The sequence below is a fragment of the Lutjanus erythropterus genome, unplaced genomic scaffold (assembly GCF_056507025.1).
Source record: "Lutjanus erythropterus isolate fLutEry1 unplaced genomic scaffold, fLutEry1.hap2 Scaffold_157, whole genome shotgun sequence".
Classification (NCBI taxonomy): domain Eukaryota; kingdom Metazoa; phylum Chordata; class Actinopteri; order Lutjaniformes; family Lutjanidae; genus Lutjanus; species Lutjanus erythropterus.
This window is the reverse complement of record NW_028146634.1, coordinates 202,153-212,168: the sequence shown is the minus strand read 5'-3', so window position 1 is coordinate 212,168 and position 10,016 is coordinate 202,153. Positions and strand designations below refer to the sequence as shown.

Here is a 10,016-nt window from a genome sequence, read left to right as displayed (position 1 = left end):
CCCTACCTGGCGGTGAGCGAAGAGCAAATTTCTTGTCATGACAGTTGAGCTAGCTAACTTGGTGCTGCCTGTTAGCTGCAGTAACATATCTGCAGTAACAAGCGCCTGTCTCCCCCCGTTCCTCTGTGTGTATGAATGTAGCCCTAGCTTCAGTAAAGCACAAACCACAGGTGAGAGAGAGGAGGAGAGACAGTGTGACAGTAAATATTAAATAAAATAAATAAATAAAGCAAAGGGCATCTTGAGGGAAAGACTGAATCTTATATTCAGTATACTTAAGCATTAAGTCAGCTAAGGTATATATAGGCTAATTGTTGTGTTTATGTTTAATTATGTCTCATGTGATTGTGTTTTTATTTGACAATTATTAGCTGATAGCTTTATTACGTAAAGATTGTTGGTTATGTGTGAACTTTTGCTTAATGTAGTGTGTGTAGAAGTACCTAGAATTTGAATATTTATTATGAATGTACTTTCTTGCAAACCTACGGATAAAAGCAGTCATAACTGGTGCTGCATAGTTTGAGCAGACATACACACAGATAAACTGAGATACATAAGATGAGACTAATATTGTTTCTAGGCAAAGAGAAATACGTTTGGAGGCTGCGCTTGAGTGGTGAGTGAAGTAAAATCTGAACTCAAAGTAACAACAGAGTACATTATTTGACTGTGGACTGTGTTTAGCTGCCTTAAATGGGACAGAAGAACAATGGTAGTAGGCAGCCATGTATATTAGACTTAGAGCCAGACATTCAGTTAAACCAGTCACAATCAGCTTTGACAATTTCTGCCCAGCAACTGTGGGTGGACATGTATCCACTGTGTAGGCAAGACATGCATTTGATGAAAATCTGCCTCTCGAACTACTGCCTCTGAGTGACAGACCCTAAGTCCCACAGCCAAACCAAACACATGTTGAGCGAGAAGAGAAGACTGCGAACACAGCTGTGTAAATTTTATTCTTGTGGTGCCAAATATGTGGTCACACCAACGATTTAAAGAACTGGGGTCATCTGCTTTTCTCCTGAAGGTCTTAATCTGAGTTAATATGGGAGTGAATGGGGCAGTTGGTTGGAAAACTTGTCCTTTTTGACCTTGCTGAGCCAAAACTATAAGTCCTTTTGTTTCTGTGGTCACATGTTGCTACCGGCACAGCTTTTCCTACAATCTGATGTGCAATTTGTGTATGTTGAGAGAACACTGAAGTCTGAATCTGAGAAGGGGTGTAAGTGAGAGAAGAACAAAATGGCTGACAATAAAAATGGCAGTAGGCAGTGATGGATATTAGCCTTAGAGCTAGATATTCAATGGCTGCTATGGCCAGCAGCTATGAGTGAACATGCATCCACAGACACGCACACACTCACCCATACACATACAAACATGCACAATAGTGCATGCACGCACACACACGTGCACGGACACACAGACACGCACACATGCACAACTTCAATGATACATTTAGTGCTATTATTACTGCTGGCAGTATGGTGGAAATACTAGTTGGCAGTGAGCATAAGGCACACTCAAAGTTTTGTGCAAAATTTTCTGGCTATAGTTAGTGATGCCTATGTGAATTCTACATCAGGCACACTGAATGACACTTACACTACAGCATTTACAGTGAACATGATGCTGAAGCATCCCTTTAAGAAATTTAATTGTTTTACTGTAATAAATTCATCCCACTGCAGTTGAAGTAAATAAAGGCAGACTTAAAAAGTGTAAATGTTTCTTTTATGTCAGTCTGCTTTCTTGAAGTTGCAGAAGTTAGTCCTAATGTCATGCTTTGTTGAAGTTGCATAAGTTAGTCTAATGCCATGTTAAGGTCGGGAGGCTTAAACTGCATTTTCTCACAAAACATGTTGATATACTATTTGTTGGTAAACAAAAAAGCCAAGTGCCTTTAAAACAATTTTAATAGCTTTTAAAGGGATCATTCAGCTTATTTGAAGTGGGGTTATGTGAGGACCTTATCTATAGTCAGTGTATTAAGTACAGTGAATTTGAGACAGCACACCCCCAATTGGGACAAGCAGAGAGGAGCACCATTAGGGAAGCTAGCAGTGTATTACTGTGGACAAGGTCAGTAACAAAACATATTTTAGCCACCTGAACAAGGTCCACCTAGAAAATAATTATTTTCCATTGTAAATGGCCCACTGGTAATCCAGAGTTTTACTTATGTCAAGATTAACTAACTGAGATTTTTCACTAAACCTAGAATACACCCCTGGTCTTAGCACAGTGCATGAGGAGATGGAGTCCAGCAATCCGCCACTGCTGTCCTCACCGCTAACCTAAAGCATCCATGTACCTGGGAGTGGGAGTCGGCACACCAAGAGGCCACTGCTTCACCATTATTTGACCTGGACCTGGTGGGTAACTATGGGTGTGTTCGAAACCGCATACTTACCTACTACTCATACTAACTCTTTGAGTATGCAGTGTGTCTACACTGGCAGTATGCGATTATTGAGTATGCGAGAAGTTCCCGGATGCATACTGCATTCGCCAGAAATGTTGAGTATCCATCATCAGCTTACTACTCACACTCAAATTACCCAGGACGCAACGCGACGTGACGTCACCGCGAACAGGACAGGGGAAAAAAAGCGTTTTTATCAGTTTTTCCCTCCAATGTTTATGCTTGGAGGTATGTTGTTAGCGATTTCTCATTGGATTTACATTTATTAAGAAAGTTTAAAAAATAAATACAACTTGCATCTGACAACAAGACCGATCTTCGTCTCATAGCCGACAAGACTCTCCGCCGGTAAGGCATCATGACTGCTCAAATTCCGTTAACGGGACGAGATCAGTCCAAACGGCGGTGTCAAGCAGGATGTATTGCGGGTTGGTTCGCTTCTTGTTTTCAAAGTAAAAGCACTATTTATCACCATGGTCTTTTGGTATGAGAAAGGGAAAGGGGTGTTTTATTTTGTGAATATAACCGGAAGTGTGTTGCTCACTGCGGCTAATTTAAATTTCGCCGAATTCGTCCGAACGAAATTGTAAACGGTTGGTATTTGGACAAATAAACGGCACACTCGTGATCTAAACGGCCACTTTCTCGCCTGATTTAAAAAAAATCTCGATAAAGTGATATATTTAAAGAGGTTAGAGCTAAAGTGAAATCAGCTTCAGCCTGTCGATTTCGGCTCGGGTAGGAGCGCAATGCATTGTGGGTTATCATGCAGTACGCTGTAGTGTAAACGCTTTGCATACTGTCTGATGGATTGGGTATGCAGTATGGAGTATGGATAGTATGGGTATGGAAGTATATAGTAGTTAGTATGCGGTTTCGAACACAGCCTATGTTTGTTTTCTTTGATTCTTTGAATGCTGCCAATAACTTATAGTTATACTTATGGACACAGTAAATTTTGACCACGTACATCATTGGTTAATGTCATCTCTCTCTTCCACTGATCTATAAACATGAAATAATTAACATACATAACTTACAGCATCTTGATTTTTTTTTTTTATTATTTTCATTTGCAGAGGTAAACATGTAAATGAGTGTTGATCTGTGTTTGTGCACTTGTTCTTAACAGGAAACAAACATGTTCCAGAGATGGAGAGACAAAACTCACAGGAACACACCACTACTATCTGCTCTATAAATCGACCTGTGCCAGGTAAATAAGAACAGCCTCCTCCCATGCATGATATGTGTCTCTTTTTTATTGTGTATTAGTGGTATATAAGCATGTAATGTACACTGTCTGTATTGTGCTTTTTTATATCCGAGGGACAGGAACAGGTAGTGCAGCTATATGTCTTGACTCTGAAAACTGCTGATTTCCAGACATGGCGCTAAAGTTTCCTCTCCTCTCCTCTCCTCTCCTCTCCTCTCCTCTCCTCTCCTCTCCTCTCCTCATCGACACCAACCAGATGCACTTATAAAATTAAACAACCGTATAAGGAGGCCTATACGTAAAACGGGAGAGTCTGTGTTTCTCTGTGAGAAACTTTGAGATCTTCTCACAGCAGAGTGAACAGGTCTTTGTGTGAAACACTGCAGAGTGTAACATCATGCTGTTTACAGACAGTCTGCTGTCATTAGTTTGACAGAGAGACAGAGAGGGTCGTGTCTAGAAGGGAACCCTAGACCTGCGAAAGATCGTGCAAGTTTGATTATTTTAGTAGAAATAACGAACACAAATCTTGCGAGAATTGTGCAAATAAAGAGTTAGAGCTTCTAGACACGACCGAAAAAGGTGCGCAGCTCCAAAAATAGAAAATCATATCGTGGTGTTGATGTTTTTAATGTGGCGGGCTGCCATAAATAAAACACTATTCACTGAAACACTGATCACTGACCTGCTGTGATGGAAAAAAATACTCAGATTCTTTACTTAGGTATTTTTACATTGTGGTATTAGTGTGAATACAATTTAAAAATTTTGCATGTTATTGTTTCCTGTATCATCCTGTATTGTATCATAACAGTCATTGTTTTTTAAATTCTTAAGCAACAGACAGTCAAATGTTGTACATAATTCAAACATTATTATATCATAAAGGTAGCTATTGAGTGTTCATTATTGCACTAAATTAATGTTATACTGCTTTATAAAAACATTAGTGTGTGTGTTTCTGTTGTTTCAGAATGGCTCGACCAAATAAGCAGTTTGTAGCAGAAGCAGAATTCAAACATTGTGATATTATAAAGGCAGCTATTGAGTGTGGGGTCAGCTTTCTAACAAACATTCAAATATTCTACATAATTCAAATATTATATTTACATGGCAGGTATTCAGTGTTGCGTCAGGTTTTTAAGTAATATTCAAATATTCTACATAATTCAAAAATTATATTTTCGAGGCAGCTATCAGTGTGGCATCAGCTTTTTAACAAAAATCCAAATATTCTACCTAATTCAAATATTACCTTAAAAAGGCAGCTATTCAGTGTGGTATCAGTCATTCTACAAACATTCAAAAATTCCACGTAATTCAAACTTTATTATATTTTAAAGGTAGCTATTCAGTGTGGTGTCAGCCTTTCTAACTAATATTCAAATATTATACATAATTCAAACCTTCTTATATCATTCACGCAGCTGTTCAGTGTGGCGTCAGGCATATTGTTGCAGCAAGCCAATGCAGCATTGCAGCTTGGCTTCAGCTTGTTGCATTCACAGTGGTAATTTCTTTAGAAATTGCTTTTCTAGTATCTCTAGTATCCTATTTAACTCGACCCTAAATTCCTTCAGGGGTCCATCCTCTTTTGTAAGAATGAGCAGTTTTTGAAGCAATGTGACCTTCTGACCTTTCCTGAGAGTTGGTAGTTAAGGTTTGTTTCATTACTTGAGGTGTATTTCACCGTCAATATTGTTATTATTTTTATTATTGTTAATAGGGATTTTGAAGACAGTTTTGCTCTAATTTTTGGTTCTGAATGCCTTCCTTTCGATATTATTTGGGTTTATTACATTGACACCAGGCCTTTTCTCTGTATTTCAGAATGGTCTGGTGTAAGTGAAGACCTGAGCCGGTGCAAGCTGCGTCCCCCAGCAAGGTGAAAGGACTGCCACAAAGGAGGTGAAACAGCACATTAGCCAAAGTTATAAAGACATTTTTTCTTTATTCTGTGAGCCATATGGCTCCAAAATTTAACTTCTCTGGACTATTTTCATCTTTTGTGACTCTCTTTTAGAAAATTATTATGATATTTTATTTTACTATTGCTTTAGAGGCTTTGCAGAGGCTGTAAACTGACTCTCCATGTGCTGCTGAATTGTTTGACCGTTCACTTGATAGACCGTGCAGAGACTCTTTTTGTCCAGCAGATGGAGCCAAGCTATCAGTAACCAGTTATTTGACTTTTGCTCTTTCTCATCAAACAGCTACCCTGACACAGTAGGACGTGCTTTTTTTTTTTCTTTTTTTTTCCCCTTCTTTTATAAATTTTTTTTAATACTGAAGGTTTTTTTCAATTAGGACTTAGTCTCCATTATTTATTTATTTATTTATTTTACATTTATTCTATTTTTTTTTTTAATAATAATTTCTTTTCTTTGCATTTATATTTTAGGGATTTATTTGTTTTTTTAAGAGGATACAGTTTTTTTCTTCCATAACCCCCCATAAAGGTTTTATTGTGTGTGTGATTTTGGATCGTTATCCTGACCTCTTCTCAATTTGATATCTTCTAGATATTATCACCTCACCTGAGATATAGGTGTGCTGAATAATTATTGGTGCATACAGCACTGGATAAGAAGAGGTCAGGTGACGATCCATGGCTGCTCAACCATTTACTTTTTATTTTTAACGGAGCCTCAGGAAAGGGCCATCCAATTAGAGATTTAATCTCACCGCAGGTCACAAATGTGGTGTATGCCAGTGTTCCCCAACCCTGGTTCTCAGGGCCCACTGTTTAGGTCGGGAGGCTTAAACTGCATTTTCTCACAAAACATGTTGATATACTATTTGTTGGTAAACAAAAAAGCCAAGTGCCTTTAAAACAATTTTAATAGCTTTTAAAGGGATCATTCAGTTTATTTGAAGTGGGGTTATGTGAGGACCTTATCTATAGTCAGTGTATTAAGTACAGTGAATTTGAGACAGCACACCCCCAATTGGGACAAGCAGAGAGGAGCACCATTAGGGAAGCTAGCAGTGTACTACTGTGGACAAGGTCAGTAACAAAACATATTTTAGCCACCTGAACAAGGTCCACCTAGAAAATAAATAGTTTCCATTGTAAATGACCCACTGGTAATCCAGAGTTTTACTTATGTCAAGATTAACTAACTGAGATTTTTCACTAAACCTAGAATACACCCCTGGTCTTAGCACAGTGCATGAGGAGATGGAATCCAGCAACCCGCCACTGCTGTCCTCAGCGCTAACCTAAAGCATCCATGTACCTGGGAGTGGGAGTCGGCACACCAAGAGGCCACTGCTTCACCATTTTTTGACCTGGAGCATGACCTGGACCTGGTGGGTAACTATGTTTGTTTTCTTTGATTCTTTGAATGCTGCCAATAACTTATAGTAATACTTATGGACACAGTAAATTCTGACCACGTACATCATTGGTTAATGTCATCTCTCTCTTCCACTGATCTATAAACATGAAATAATTAACATACATAACTTACAACATCTTGAAATTTTTTTTTTATTATTTTCATTTGCAGAGGTAAACATGTAAATGAGTGTTGATCTGTGTTTGTGCACTTGTTCTTAACAGGAAACAAACATGTTCCAGAGATGGAGAGACAAAACTCACAGGATCACACCACTACTATCTGCTCTATAAATCGACCTGTGCCAGGTAAATAAGAACAGCCTCCTCCCATGCATGATATGTGTCTCTTTTTTATTGTGTATTAGTGGTATATAAGCATGTAATGTACACTGTCTGTATTGTGATTTTTTATATGCATCAATGGTGTAACATTTTTCTCTTCCTCTCACAAGGCTCTGACAAGATGTGAAGTTGGACACATGTCAATGAAGCAACAAGCAACATCAGCAGTCATCTTGAGCTGGAGTCAAACATGCTGTAAGTCAACTTTACAGTTCATAGATTGTGCATACCATTAGTATGAGCAATAGTTATAATGTGAAAACATTTAAAGGTTCAGTCACTGCTCCTTCTGTTTTGCTCTGACACTCATGAACAACAAACAGAAATCAAGGAGGGCTCCAGCAACATTTGACCGTGCTTTGCACAGCTAAGCCACACTGAGAGGCTACGACGAATACACCTGACAACTGCCTGACCTGTACCTCGTATGCGACTGTGTTTTTCTTTCAGTCATAAACACTGTAGTGTTACAGCATGACTCTGAAAACTGTTGATTTCCAGACAACAAATAACTGTGGGTTGTTTGTGTTGGCCGTCTACATCATCAGTCTTATAGTGTCCTCTCCTCTCGTCACATAACCAGAGCCACATGGACCGAGGGACAGGAACAGGTAGTGCAGCTATATGTCTTGACCAAATGTGAAGTAGGACACATGTCAACGAAGCAGTGCGGTACTGACAGCAACACTTGAGTGTGCTTTGCACAGCTAAGCCACACTGAGAGGCTACGACAAATATACCTGACCTGTACCTGGTATGTGACTGTGTTTTTCTGTCAGTCATGAACACTATAGTGTTACACCATGACTCTGAAAACTGCTGATTTCCAGACATGGCGCTAAAGTCTCCTCTCCTCTCCTCTCCTCTCCTCTCCTCTCCTCTCCTCTCCTCTCCTCTCCTCTCCTCTCAGGGACAGGAAAAGGCAGTGCAGCTATGTGCTTTTTACTCAACATTCATTGCTAATCTTCAGATGGACCCAGACCATCTGTAAGTATCCTATATAGCAGGGGTCCCTAACAGGCGGACCGAGGTCCGAGTCCTGACCCACACGCCGTCCTATATGGACATGGACCTATAACCAATAAATTCTTAATAGATTTTAAATTTTGACGGGACGCTTCTATTTTAACTGGCATACCTTTTCTAGTCTTTCCGACGCTGGTTTAGCTGATCAGGAAACGCACAGACCAATTGCAGAGAAGCCGCGTGTGGAGGAGACTGTTGTTAATGACAAAGTTTATTACAACAGTCAAAACTAACGTGATGGTTAATGACATCGACACCAACCAGATGCACTTATAATATTAAACAACCGTATAAGGAGGCTTATACATAAAACGGGAGAGTCTGTGTTTCTCTGTGAGAAACTTTGAGATCTTCTCACAGCAGAGTGAACAGGTGAGGGAGGGAGGAGGGCACATTGATCACTAATCAATCACTGATACCGTCGTCATCTTGGACTGATTAAAAAATAAAAATGACAAAATTGGTGACAAACCAAACCTGGGTGTCCACACAAATAAAGTCTTTGTGTGAAACACTGCAGAGTGTAACATTATGCTGTTTACAGACAGTCTGCTGTCATTAGTTTGACAGAGAGACAGAGAGGGTCGTGTCTAGAAGGGAACCCTAGACCTGCGAAAGATCGTGCAAGTTTGATTATTTTAGTAGCAATAACGAACACAAATCTTGCGAGAATTGTGCAAATAAAGAGCTTCTAGACACGACCGAAAAAGGTGCGCAGCTCCAAAAATAGAAAATCATTTCGTGGTGTTGATGTTTTTAATGTGGCGGGCTGCCATAAATAAAACACTATTCACTGAAACACTGATCACTGACCTGCTGTGATGGAAAAAAATACTCAGATTCTTTACTTAGGTATTTTTACATTGTGGTATTAGTGTGAATACAATTTAAAAATTTTGCATGTTATTGTTTCCTGTATCATCCTGTATTGTATCATAACAGTCATTGTTTTTTAAATTCTTAAGCAACAGACAATCAAATGTTGTACATAATTCAAACATTATTATATCATAAAGGTAGCTATTGAGTGTTCATTATTGGACTAAATTAATGTTATACTGCTTTATAAAAACATTAGTGTGTGTGTTTCTGTTGTTTCAGAATGGCTCGACCAAATAAGCAGTTTGTAGCAGAAGCAGAATTCAAACATTGTGATATTATAAAGGCAGCTATTGAGTGTGGGGTCAGCTTTCTAACAAACATTCAAATATTCTACATAATTCAAATATTATATTTACATGGCAGGTATTCAGTGTTGCGTCAGGTTTTTAAGTAATATTCAAATATTCTACATAATTCAAAAATTATATTTTCGAGGCAGCTATCAGTGTGGCATCAGCTTTTTAACAAAAATCCAAATATTCTACCTAATTCAAATATTACCTTAAAAAGGCAGCTATTCAGTGTGGTATCAGTCATTCTACAAACATTCAAAAATTCCACGTAATTCAAACTTTATTATATTTTAAAGGTAGCTATTCAGTGTGGTGTCAGCCTTTCTAACTAATATTCAAATATTATACATAATTCAAACCTTCTTATATCATTCACGCAGCTGTTCAGTGTGGCGTCAGGCATATTGTTGCAGCAAGCCAATGCAGCATTGCAGCTTGGCTTCAGCTTGTTGCATTCACAGCGGTAATTTCTTTAGAAATTGC

At 38.7% G+C, this 10,016-nt stretch overlaps 1 long non-coding RNA gene across 1 annotated transcript; it reads left to right on the top strand.

Moving 5' to 3' along the window:
* Positions 1 to 6,956: 6,956 nt before the first annotated feature.
* On the top strand, positions 6,957 to 8,319 carry LOC146304289 (uncharacterized). Its single transcript, XR_014769452.1, has 5 exons — positions 6,957 to 7,296; positions 7,443 to 7,527; positions 7,656 to 7,757; positions 7,916 to 8,086; positions 8,243 to 8,319. It is a non-coding gene; the product is annotated as an uncharacterized LOC146304289 (long non-coding RNA).
* Positions 8,320 to 10,016: the final 1,697 nt, after the last annotated feature.